Source organism: Odontesthes bonariensis, chromosome 2, assembly GCF_027942865.1.
Source record: "Odontesthes bonariensis isolate fOdoBon6 chromosome 2, fOdoBon6.hap1, whole genome shotgun sequence".
Taxonomy (NCBI): domain Eukaryota; kingdom Metazoa; phylum Chordata; class Actinopteri; order Atheriniformes; family Atherinopsidae; genus Odontesthes; species Odontesthes bonariensis.
In genome coordinates this window covers 33,673,128-33,681,974 of record NC_134507.1, presented here as the reverse complement: position 1 = coordinate 33,681,974, position 8,847 = coordinate 33,673,128, and the positions used below count along the sequence as shown (strand labels likewise).

The 8,847-nt window shown below is 45.1% G+C and overlaps 1 long non-coding RNA gene across 1 annotated transcript; it reads right to left on the bottom strand.

The window, feature by feature from the left end:
• Positions 1-3,326: 3,326 nt before the first annotated feature.
• Positions 3,327-3,705, bottom strand: LOC142397830 (uncharacterized). The gene is made up of 3 exons (XR_012772729.1): positions 3,673-3,705; positions 3,500-3,552; positions 3,327-3,403 (listed from the first exon to the last, which is right to left on the bottom strand). It is a non-coding gene; the product is annotated as an uncharacterized LOC142397830 (long non-coding RNA).
• Between the last annotated feature and the right edge of the window lie 5,142 nt (positions 3,706-8,847).

Here is an 8,847-nt window from a genome sequence, read left to right as displayed (position 1 = left end):
TGAAAAAAGAGAAAAAGTAAATCACAGTGTCAGTAAACAGCAATTTAAAACCACTAATTAATAAAAAAAACGACGAGAAGATAGTGACAGCCACTATCCAGGCATCACGCAAGCTGACGTGTTGCTAGCGCATGCTAACTTATTCATCCAGATAACGTTGAATTCACGTCAATCTTCTGATAGTTGTGTAGCCTATTCAATCGTTTTTTTAGACACCTTGCCTCTTTGATCGCTGATCCTAGCTAAAGGTAGGGCAAGGATATGCAGATATACTGTAACACCCCTTGCTGGAAAATAAACCGGTGAATAAAGCATTGCTAGCTAACTGACTATTTCGTCAGGGTGTTTATGAAGCCTGCAGTTAACTTGCTTTTGACAACTTGCAGTGTTGTTGATCGGAGGAATTCTGCTTGATTTATAACAGAATGCTATGACAGTATCTAGCCTATGCACCATGTAAACTATACATTTAACTGTGTAGTGCAGTTCAGCATTCAAAAGATTAAATCAAAGTGCTTTCTTACCTGAAATTGATTCCGAAATGAATGGGATGGGGTGCAGTACCGCCGGTCTACCACATGATGGTCTCCCGGTCAACTATAAATCCATGACTTTTCGATCATCTTTCCCGGTCAACTATAAGTCGATGGCTTTTCGACATTTCCTGATATCCCGATCAACTCAAAATCAATGACTTTTCAACATTACTATTATCACCCGGTAAACCAAATATCAATGATGCATCAATCATACTAAGGATAACTATGTATCAATGTTGTTTCAATATCACTGAGGTCAACATTAAGTTGTGTCGGGTTTTCATCAGTTTGCCAATAGTGATTCAACATTTATTTTGCATCAAGATTTCAATGTCAACCATTCTGATGATTCAGATGGAAAAACAATATCATTTCAATGTCAGCTTGCTATCTGGGTTATCAATTTATGGTCAGACTATGTGCATACAATGTGTAATTAACACAAGTGTAGTGCAATATGGGCAATAACTCAACCATAGTGCTATAATTTATTTTATTTAACTCTCTTTACTTTGTATATCTTGTATAGTGTGGAAGTTGCCTTTAGGCGAAAAGATGAGCCGAAAACTTCTCACATTAAGACTCTGTGAGTCGCGTTTATTAACTGACAAAAACTCCAAGTTCCAACTGACAAAAACTGACAGTTCCAACTGACAAAAACTGACAGCTCGCGCATCAACAGAACAGCTGTTATCATGAAACGTCACCGGATCTCTTAAAGAGACCGCAACTATTAAATGCATCATAACATTAAAGACGATGAACCAACAACATAACAGATAACAGAACACATATAAGAAAGTGAATTATGCCGTCAGTGTTGAGAGCACTACACATGCCCCCCCAGAATTCACTCTAACAGAAAACCTGATAAAAAAATATCAACGGCGTGGGGGGCGAATCAAACGTCCAGTGCGGCTCCGCCGAATTTGAGAGTGCGGAACCGCCCCCTCAGTGGCTGTCTGTGGGGCTCCCCTGCGGCATGGTCGAGGGGCAGGAGGAACGGAAAGGGGGGGCCTAGTCAGAGGCCGTCCCCGTTTTGGGGGCTGCGCCAACTCAACTGGCCTGGCCAGATCAAGGTGAGCTGGTTTAAGGCGGTCCACAGAAATACACTCCGGTTTGCCCCCAATGTCCACCACAAAGTGCTTGTCCCCAGTTTCCACAACACGGAAAGGACCCTCGTAAGGCGGACGGAGAGGTCCGCGGTGCTCATCCACACGAATGAAAACATACCCAGCAGACTGTAGGCCACTGGGGACGTGAGAGTTTGGTAGACCATGGCAGGAGGTAGCAAACAGCTTGGCATTGTCTAACAGGCTGGAGCGCTGGAGTGTGGCTGACCAAGGGGTCGTGGTGCTGGGGACGAAATCCCCGGGGACCCGCAGTGGCTGACCGTAGACCAGCTCTGCGGAGGAGGCCTGGAGGTCTTCCTTCGGCAGCCCCGGCGCCACGGGGGGGGCACTGGCGGGCATTGCCCCCCCATCCACGCCGGTGTGCCCCCCCTGGGTTCACTTTGACGTTTGACCGGAGATTGCCTCAAACACTGAGGGGACACGATCTAAAAGTCTTAAATAAAAAATACGTTTTTTAAGGTCTTAAAATGTCTTAAATTTCTCTGATTTTCGAAGAGTGGCATTAAATTTCATCTGGGCGGAATGAAAGAATGATATGTCTGGAGAGAGCTTTTGTGTGTGTGCCAGTACTTCCGGTGAAAACTACCAGGTGATTTGACAGCTAACACTGCACGAAAAGAGGGATTTGTGTCACTGTGGACGGCAGTGAACTTCCGCGAATTTGCCTAATTTTCGGACGCACCTGGGCGCTTGCAGGCAGACAAACTTTAAGTTTGTTGAGCGAGAAAATCGTCGGAAACGAACCCGGCTCGCGGCGGGCTCTCACAGCGGGGTGCTAATGGCTCAGCGATTAGCACCCCGCTGTGAGAGCGCCTGGACCTCTCACTGGCCTCGCTGGTATTGGACAAAAAAGGCAAGTGATTACATAAAAAAGCTCCTGTAAAGCTGACCGCCCATTGGCCAATAAGGTTAATATATGCATACTTTATATGGGCATATCACTCAGCAATTGTGATTAATAATTGTGATTATGATTACTAATATTCCTGGGATGTTTGTGTACTTCATATATTCACGTCATTCTTATAAGCTGCACTATGACTAGGCTATGAATGCAGGCATGAATGACGTGAATCTATTGAGAATGAAAAAGGAAACTTTTTTTTTTTTTTTAAAGCGCTTTTATTGCCACACCACACAATGTACATAGCTTACATTGTAATAAGAACCATGTTGATAATAAAGAATTGAAAACTATACACACACACTGCTGTAGCCTACAATATACACAATAAGCCTAAACGCCGCCGTTTGGAATCCGCATTCTTCGCATTACTCCGGTCCCTGCAGGGTCTGCGGGAGTTGTCAGACGTCCTCATCCTGGATCAGAAGCTGGCTTCTGGGAGCTGTTGGAATAACCAATAAATAATCAAAACATAGTCTATCCATGCACAGCATATTGACAACTTGTCTATAAAGTAACGAAAGTCATATTGACAGCGTATATGTTCTTACTCTCTTTCACTCTTCTGTGGTGAGACTGGGAGTATTTCGGGTTGGCTTCAAGACGCGCCTGTAGCACGGCACACAGGTCCGTCACGCAGCTAAAAACAAACAAACAAGAGGAATGAATAAAATGACCAGTGCTTAAAAGTATCAGTGCCAGCCGTGGTAAAAGTCAGCGCCCCCTCACCCTCGATAGTGTCCCCGTCTACCTCTCTGAAGTTCGGACTGTTTGACACCGCCTCCTTCAAGCGACTCCTTACATCCATATTGTGAGGTGACAGTAGCCTGTAAAAACAATAGGCCTATGGTTAATAAAAAAACTGCATTAACGTAACATCGGGTCCAACTCAACTAGATATTAGAACATTCACTTATTCTTACCCTTGACCTGGATTATAATGCCACGGTGAGTTATGCAGGCGGCGAACTGCTTCCTATAAATTGAAAACACGAAATTAATTTTTTTTAAATAAAGCAACTCAAACTGGTTTTCACGTGATGGACACAATTAAGTTGAGTTTAGCCTAAAGCCACAGTCAATAACCTACTCTTACCGCGATTTTCGGATTCTGTATCCGCCTTCTCTCGGGGGTGCGCTCTTCAACTTCTCTGGAATGTAACTCCAGTCCGTTCTCGACGGCCATCTTGCCTCCAACCTAGCGAATCTCTGGTCGATTCCCTCCAGAACCCTCTCCACGACCGTATCCACAGTGCTGGCCACCATACGAGACATTCCGGTCATAGCATTCAACAGGACTTTCATTTTATCTGCCTGTAAGCAAGTGAGTAAGTAAGTTTAATATACAGAACATTTAAAATCAGCGAGAACTGTCCCAAGTGCTGTACAGTGTCAACAAGACTAAAATTAAACAATCAAATGGTCATGTGCAAGTAGAAAAAAACACACAAACCTGTAGACCCGCAGAGAGTTGCTGGGGAGTTGAAAGCAAGTCGTCTTTCAGCCCATTGTATTCCGCATACCAGGGCAGTTTTCAGCGATTTCTGTCTCCCTTTCTGCCGCCAGATCTGCTCCTTAAACTTTTTGTTTACACTGCACGACACAATGTTTCTCATACGTGATTGAACGAGAGCTTATGCGAGCCGTTAAGCTCCACCAATCATATGCGTATACGTCATTACACAGAATACTCGCGAGACAACCTCCCGTCCTTTTGCTATTTAATGTTGTCTGACCACAGCTGGCAATTTGCACTGTTTTGACACAAAAATGGACTCTGCAAGGACAAAGAAAAGACCTCGGCGATATTGTGACCATTGTGACACCGAATTAAGCCATACACAATAAAACACTGAGCGCACTACTGCACATTATATATACAGGCCAGATTTCTATATTTCTATTTTATTTAAGAAACCTTTTAGAATATTGTTGTTGCATGCTTATTTTATCTTTATCTTATCTTTATTATTATACATTTGGACATCCAGTGCAGGCAACAAAGAAAAGAATTTCATTGTTCAGGGAAACACGTTTCTAACTGCACATATGACAATAAACCTTTGAATACTTGAATCCTTGAATTTTGCCCACAAAAAGCGGTATTACAAAAAAGGTGTTTGGGAGAAAAAAAAACAGATATGCATCACCTGTCACCAGCAGACAGCGTGCACCTCTTCTTTTTCAAGACAACACAGCAACAAACTTGGCTGGAGTTGGAGGTGATAGTGATGAACGTGTAGAAACAGGCCTGCCCACCCCCCACCTCACCTCACCCCACCCCACTTGAAAATGACTGTGGCAGCTCCTGACCTGATCACTGGCATTTACATATTAAAGGCTCTCCTAAGTAGGGGAGGGGAGGGGGGCATGGGGGAGCAGTTGCCAGGTCAATTTGCGACAATTTGGGCCAAGTTTTCACTTTTACCACCGCAAATGCAGGGGCTCAACGTATGCGGACATGTAAGGGGCCACATACATCCACAAATCCCTCTTTTCATGCAGTGTAAGCTAACGCGTCAGGTTAGGGCCAGTGGCCGTAAACAAAGGTTAACTTAAAGCCTAGAAAAAAGATAATAATATAACGTAGCTAAAAAGACTAGCTTTCTTCAGTAGCCTAATGCTTACCGATTTAGCAAGCCTAGCAGCCTAGTTGCTAATGCTAGCCGCCGTAACGTTACCAACCATACCTGACGTCAAGGAGTTGGCTGAGCAGGGGCAAGAGTGGGGCTGGCAGAGTTAACTTCATAATGGGTGAGTGCAGGTTTCAGTCACTTGTTTTCATTCTTTCACAGGATTGATTCACTTCATTGGTTTATCCGATTGCTGGCCGCCGAGCCATTATGTGTCTGGGTTTGTGTAGGTTACTGATCATGGTTGTTAGCCGATAGTTAGGTTGTGTGTTGGGTGTGTATTTTTTCTATGGGTACATGCCATTGACTGAGCGGTCTGTGCTCGTTTTTTATTTTTATTTAATTAGATTGGAGATACTAATTACTACTGGGGGGGTGGCGATTTTTTTTCCCAGTCCAACCCTGAACTACATGTTCAAATGCGTTCTGATGTCGGCTCAATGCCAGTCTGAATTCACTGTGGCCGTCCGTGGGCGTTGCTGTTGTTGTTGCGCTCCTGTTTGCTCGTTGTGTGTATTAGTATTAATGGCGACTAGAAAGGGGCAAACGTGATCTGGGCTTTGCGTTCAATTTATGCACCGATGATTATACAGAGTGGATGAAACTGTACAGGCTATTCGAGATGTCTCCGAATGCCTACTTTAGAGGAAGCGTGATGTGTTTGCCAGGGCTGCCTAAACGAGCTGCCAACCGTCCCTTCAAATAATGGAATCGTCCCTTATTTAGTAACAAAAGGACAGTTCCTTATTGGGCTGAAACGGGGCCCACAATTCGGTTAAAATGCAGAAAATTGCATCTAAGAAATACCAAATTTTCGGGGGGAGGACCCCCAGACCCCCCGCTAGGGGGCCCCCCCTATTCATTTAAATGCCCGTCCAATAGCTTGTCTCTGCCGCCGGGTCTGTCCTTCGGCGCTGTCCTGATGCCCAGCATGACCCATGGGAGCTTGTCAGCCCAGGAACTGTCCTTCAGGCTGGTACGCAGGGAGGCTTTCATGGACCTGTGAAATCGTTCACAGAGGCCATTGCTCTGGGGGTGGTAGGCCGTGGTGCGGTGGAGTTTAACTCCCAAGCTCCCTGCGACAGTGTTCCAAAGCTCGGAAGTGAACTGTGCGCCACGGTCTGAGGAGATGTCTGAAGGGGCGCCAAAACGGGACACCCAGGTGCCAATAAATGCCCGTGCCACGTCCGCTGATGTTATGGATGACAGTGGAACAGCCTCTGCCCACCGTGTGGTCCTGTCGACCATAGTGAGTACATAAGTGTAACCCTGCGAGGGTGGAAGTGGGCCAACTAGGTCGATGTTGACGTGGTCGAAACGTCGTTCAGGCACTTGAAATTGTTCCAGTGGCGCTTTGGTGTGGCGGTGTACTTTGGCACGTTGGCACTCTACCAAGGGTGTAACTTTGGCTTTGACATTGGTGGGGACAGGGACCTAATCCCCCCACCCCCACCCCCCAAAACTGCCACAAATGATATACCTTCAGTCGGTGTACAACCGAATCAATCAATGACACACATTGATAGTTTACATGTCTGTTTACTTCTGCCATGAAACGGGTCTCCATGAAACAAAACATTACAATAACAGAAAAAATGTAGGCCTACTTTATTTTCAACTATACAGCATTAAGCAGTTAGTCTAAGTGATTTATATTTAAACAATGAACTTTCCTTCTGCAATGGTGTAGGGCATGCTATATGAAAGGAGAACTAACTAAATAAATACTTACATCTTAACATCACTTTACATCTTAACATTACTTTACTCCTCAAGACTTAGTATTTCAGCCATACTGCAACTGTCATCTCAACTGATGAGCACAAAAATGGGTCTATGTGAAGGAGCCAAACACATGCCTACGTCGATCGTTAACTGCGACAAACTGTTGGCATATTTGTTTTATGTCTATATTATCCAGTATGTCCTGATGAACATGGCATACAGCTGCATTGTTCAATCTCACTTGGGTCATTGTTGACCGCAGCCATGTTTTCAGCCTTCTCAGGGCACTGAAGCTTCTCTCTGCTTCAGCTGATGAAACTGGCACAACTAAAAGCAGCCTGACAAGGCTTTCCACTTCATTAAACAGACCCCTCACCTCAACTGGCATCCCTCTGATAATAGTAGCCACCTCACTACTAGATGTGAATGTATATTTTGACCTGAACATGGCCAACTGAATCTCAAGAGTCTGCCTGTTAATTTCTGGGTACTGATCAACAATGCCATCCACCTTTCCAGACAGCAGAGTTTCTTCCAATTTCTGCAAGACACACAGATCAGGTTGGTTAAACCTATCCTCAAACTGAACAGCTACAGTATCCAGCACCTTGTAAAATTCTGGTCTGTAAGACTCCTCAGGTGTCTTGGGAGTGTGACTGCCTGCCTCACCAGTGTACCGTTTCGGTGGCCGTCTCTGGTGAGGAATCTGAATTGGCTCAAGTTCCAGGGAATCCACCATTTCCACAGCTTTATCGAACACTTTCTGGAATTTTTCCTCATTTCTTTTACCCTGTAGGGTGGATTTGACGCACTCTATTGCTTCCTTCATTCCAGCAATTGTTGCTGTTCTTTTCTGCAGGGACTTATTGAGGCATTCTAGCTCCTCAATGACCTCCAATGCCACTAGAAGCCCAAGCACTGTCTTTCCCTTTGAAAATCTGTCATGCAAACCATTTGTCTTAGCAGCTGAGCTTGACCCACTTGCTGCCATCTCCTCTAGGCTCACCAGCACACTCTCATATTGAGATAGCACGGCTTTGACAGCATTTCCCCTTACTGTCCACCTGGTTGGGCAGAGTGGTCTAAGAGACACATTTGGTCCCTCTGAATCTGCGGCTACAGCTGAAAACATGCCCTTGAATTTGCCTGACTGCTTGCTTAATGTCCCCAGATCATGCACCCACTCTAAGGCATCACGAATTAAAGGACTGGCCTGACATGCAGCCTGTGTTATCAGGTTCAGGCAGTGAGGCCCGCAGTGCACATACAATGCCAGTGGTTGCTGTTTTTTCATTTCTGCCTGTGCACCTGAATACGATCCTGACATGTTTGCTGCACCATCGTATGCCTGACCTCTCAAATATGCCAATGGGATATTCAGCCTCAAAAGCACATCCACCGCTGCTCTTGCTATCTCCACTCCAGTAGTTCTTGACACTTGATATAAGCCCACAAACACCTCATGTGGAACCAGATCCTCATCCACATACCTAAAACATATGGACTCTTGCTCAGTCCCTGAAATATCTTGAGTACCATCTATAATGATGGAGAACTGCTGCACAGACAGAGATCTGAGAGTTTGTGCAATATCTTTAACTATACAGGTGCCAAACAACTGTAAAATCTCATTTTGCACTGTTGGAGATGTATAATCATGGTGACGGGACAACCAGTCAGAGAGACAGGCGTCATCCTTGGCTTTATGTTTCAAGGGTTGAAACAGGTTACCATCTTCCTTTCCATGGCCACGCATTGCCAATCCCTGCCTGCTAAGGAACTGTACTGAACCAACAATACTTCTTAAGCAGTGTCTGGCATTTCCCTGCTGTTTTGACCAGGCACTTGAGAGTTGTGAATCTATGGGGGCTGCTTGTTGAGCATGCACTGTGACTGCATGATGATGGGCCTGA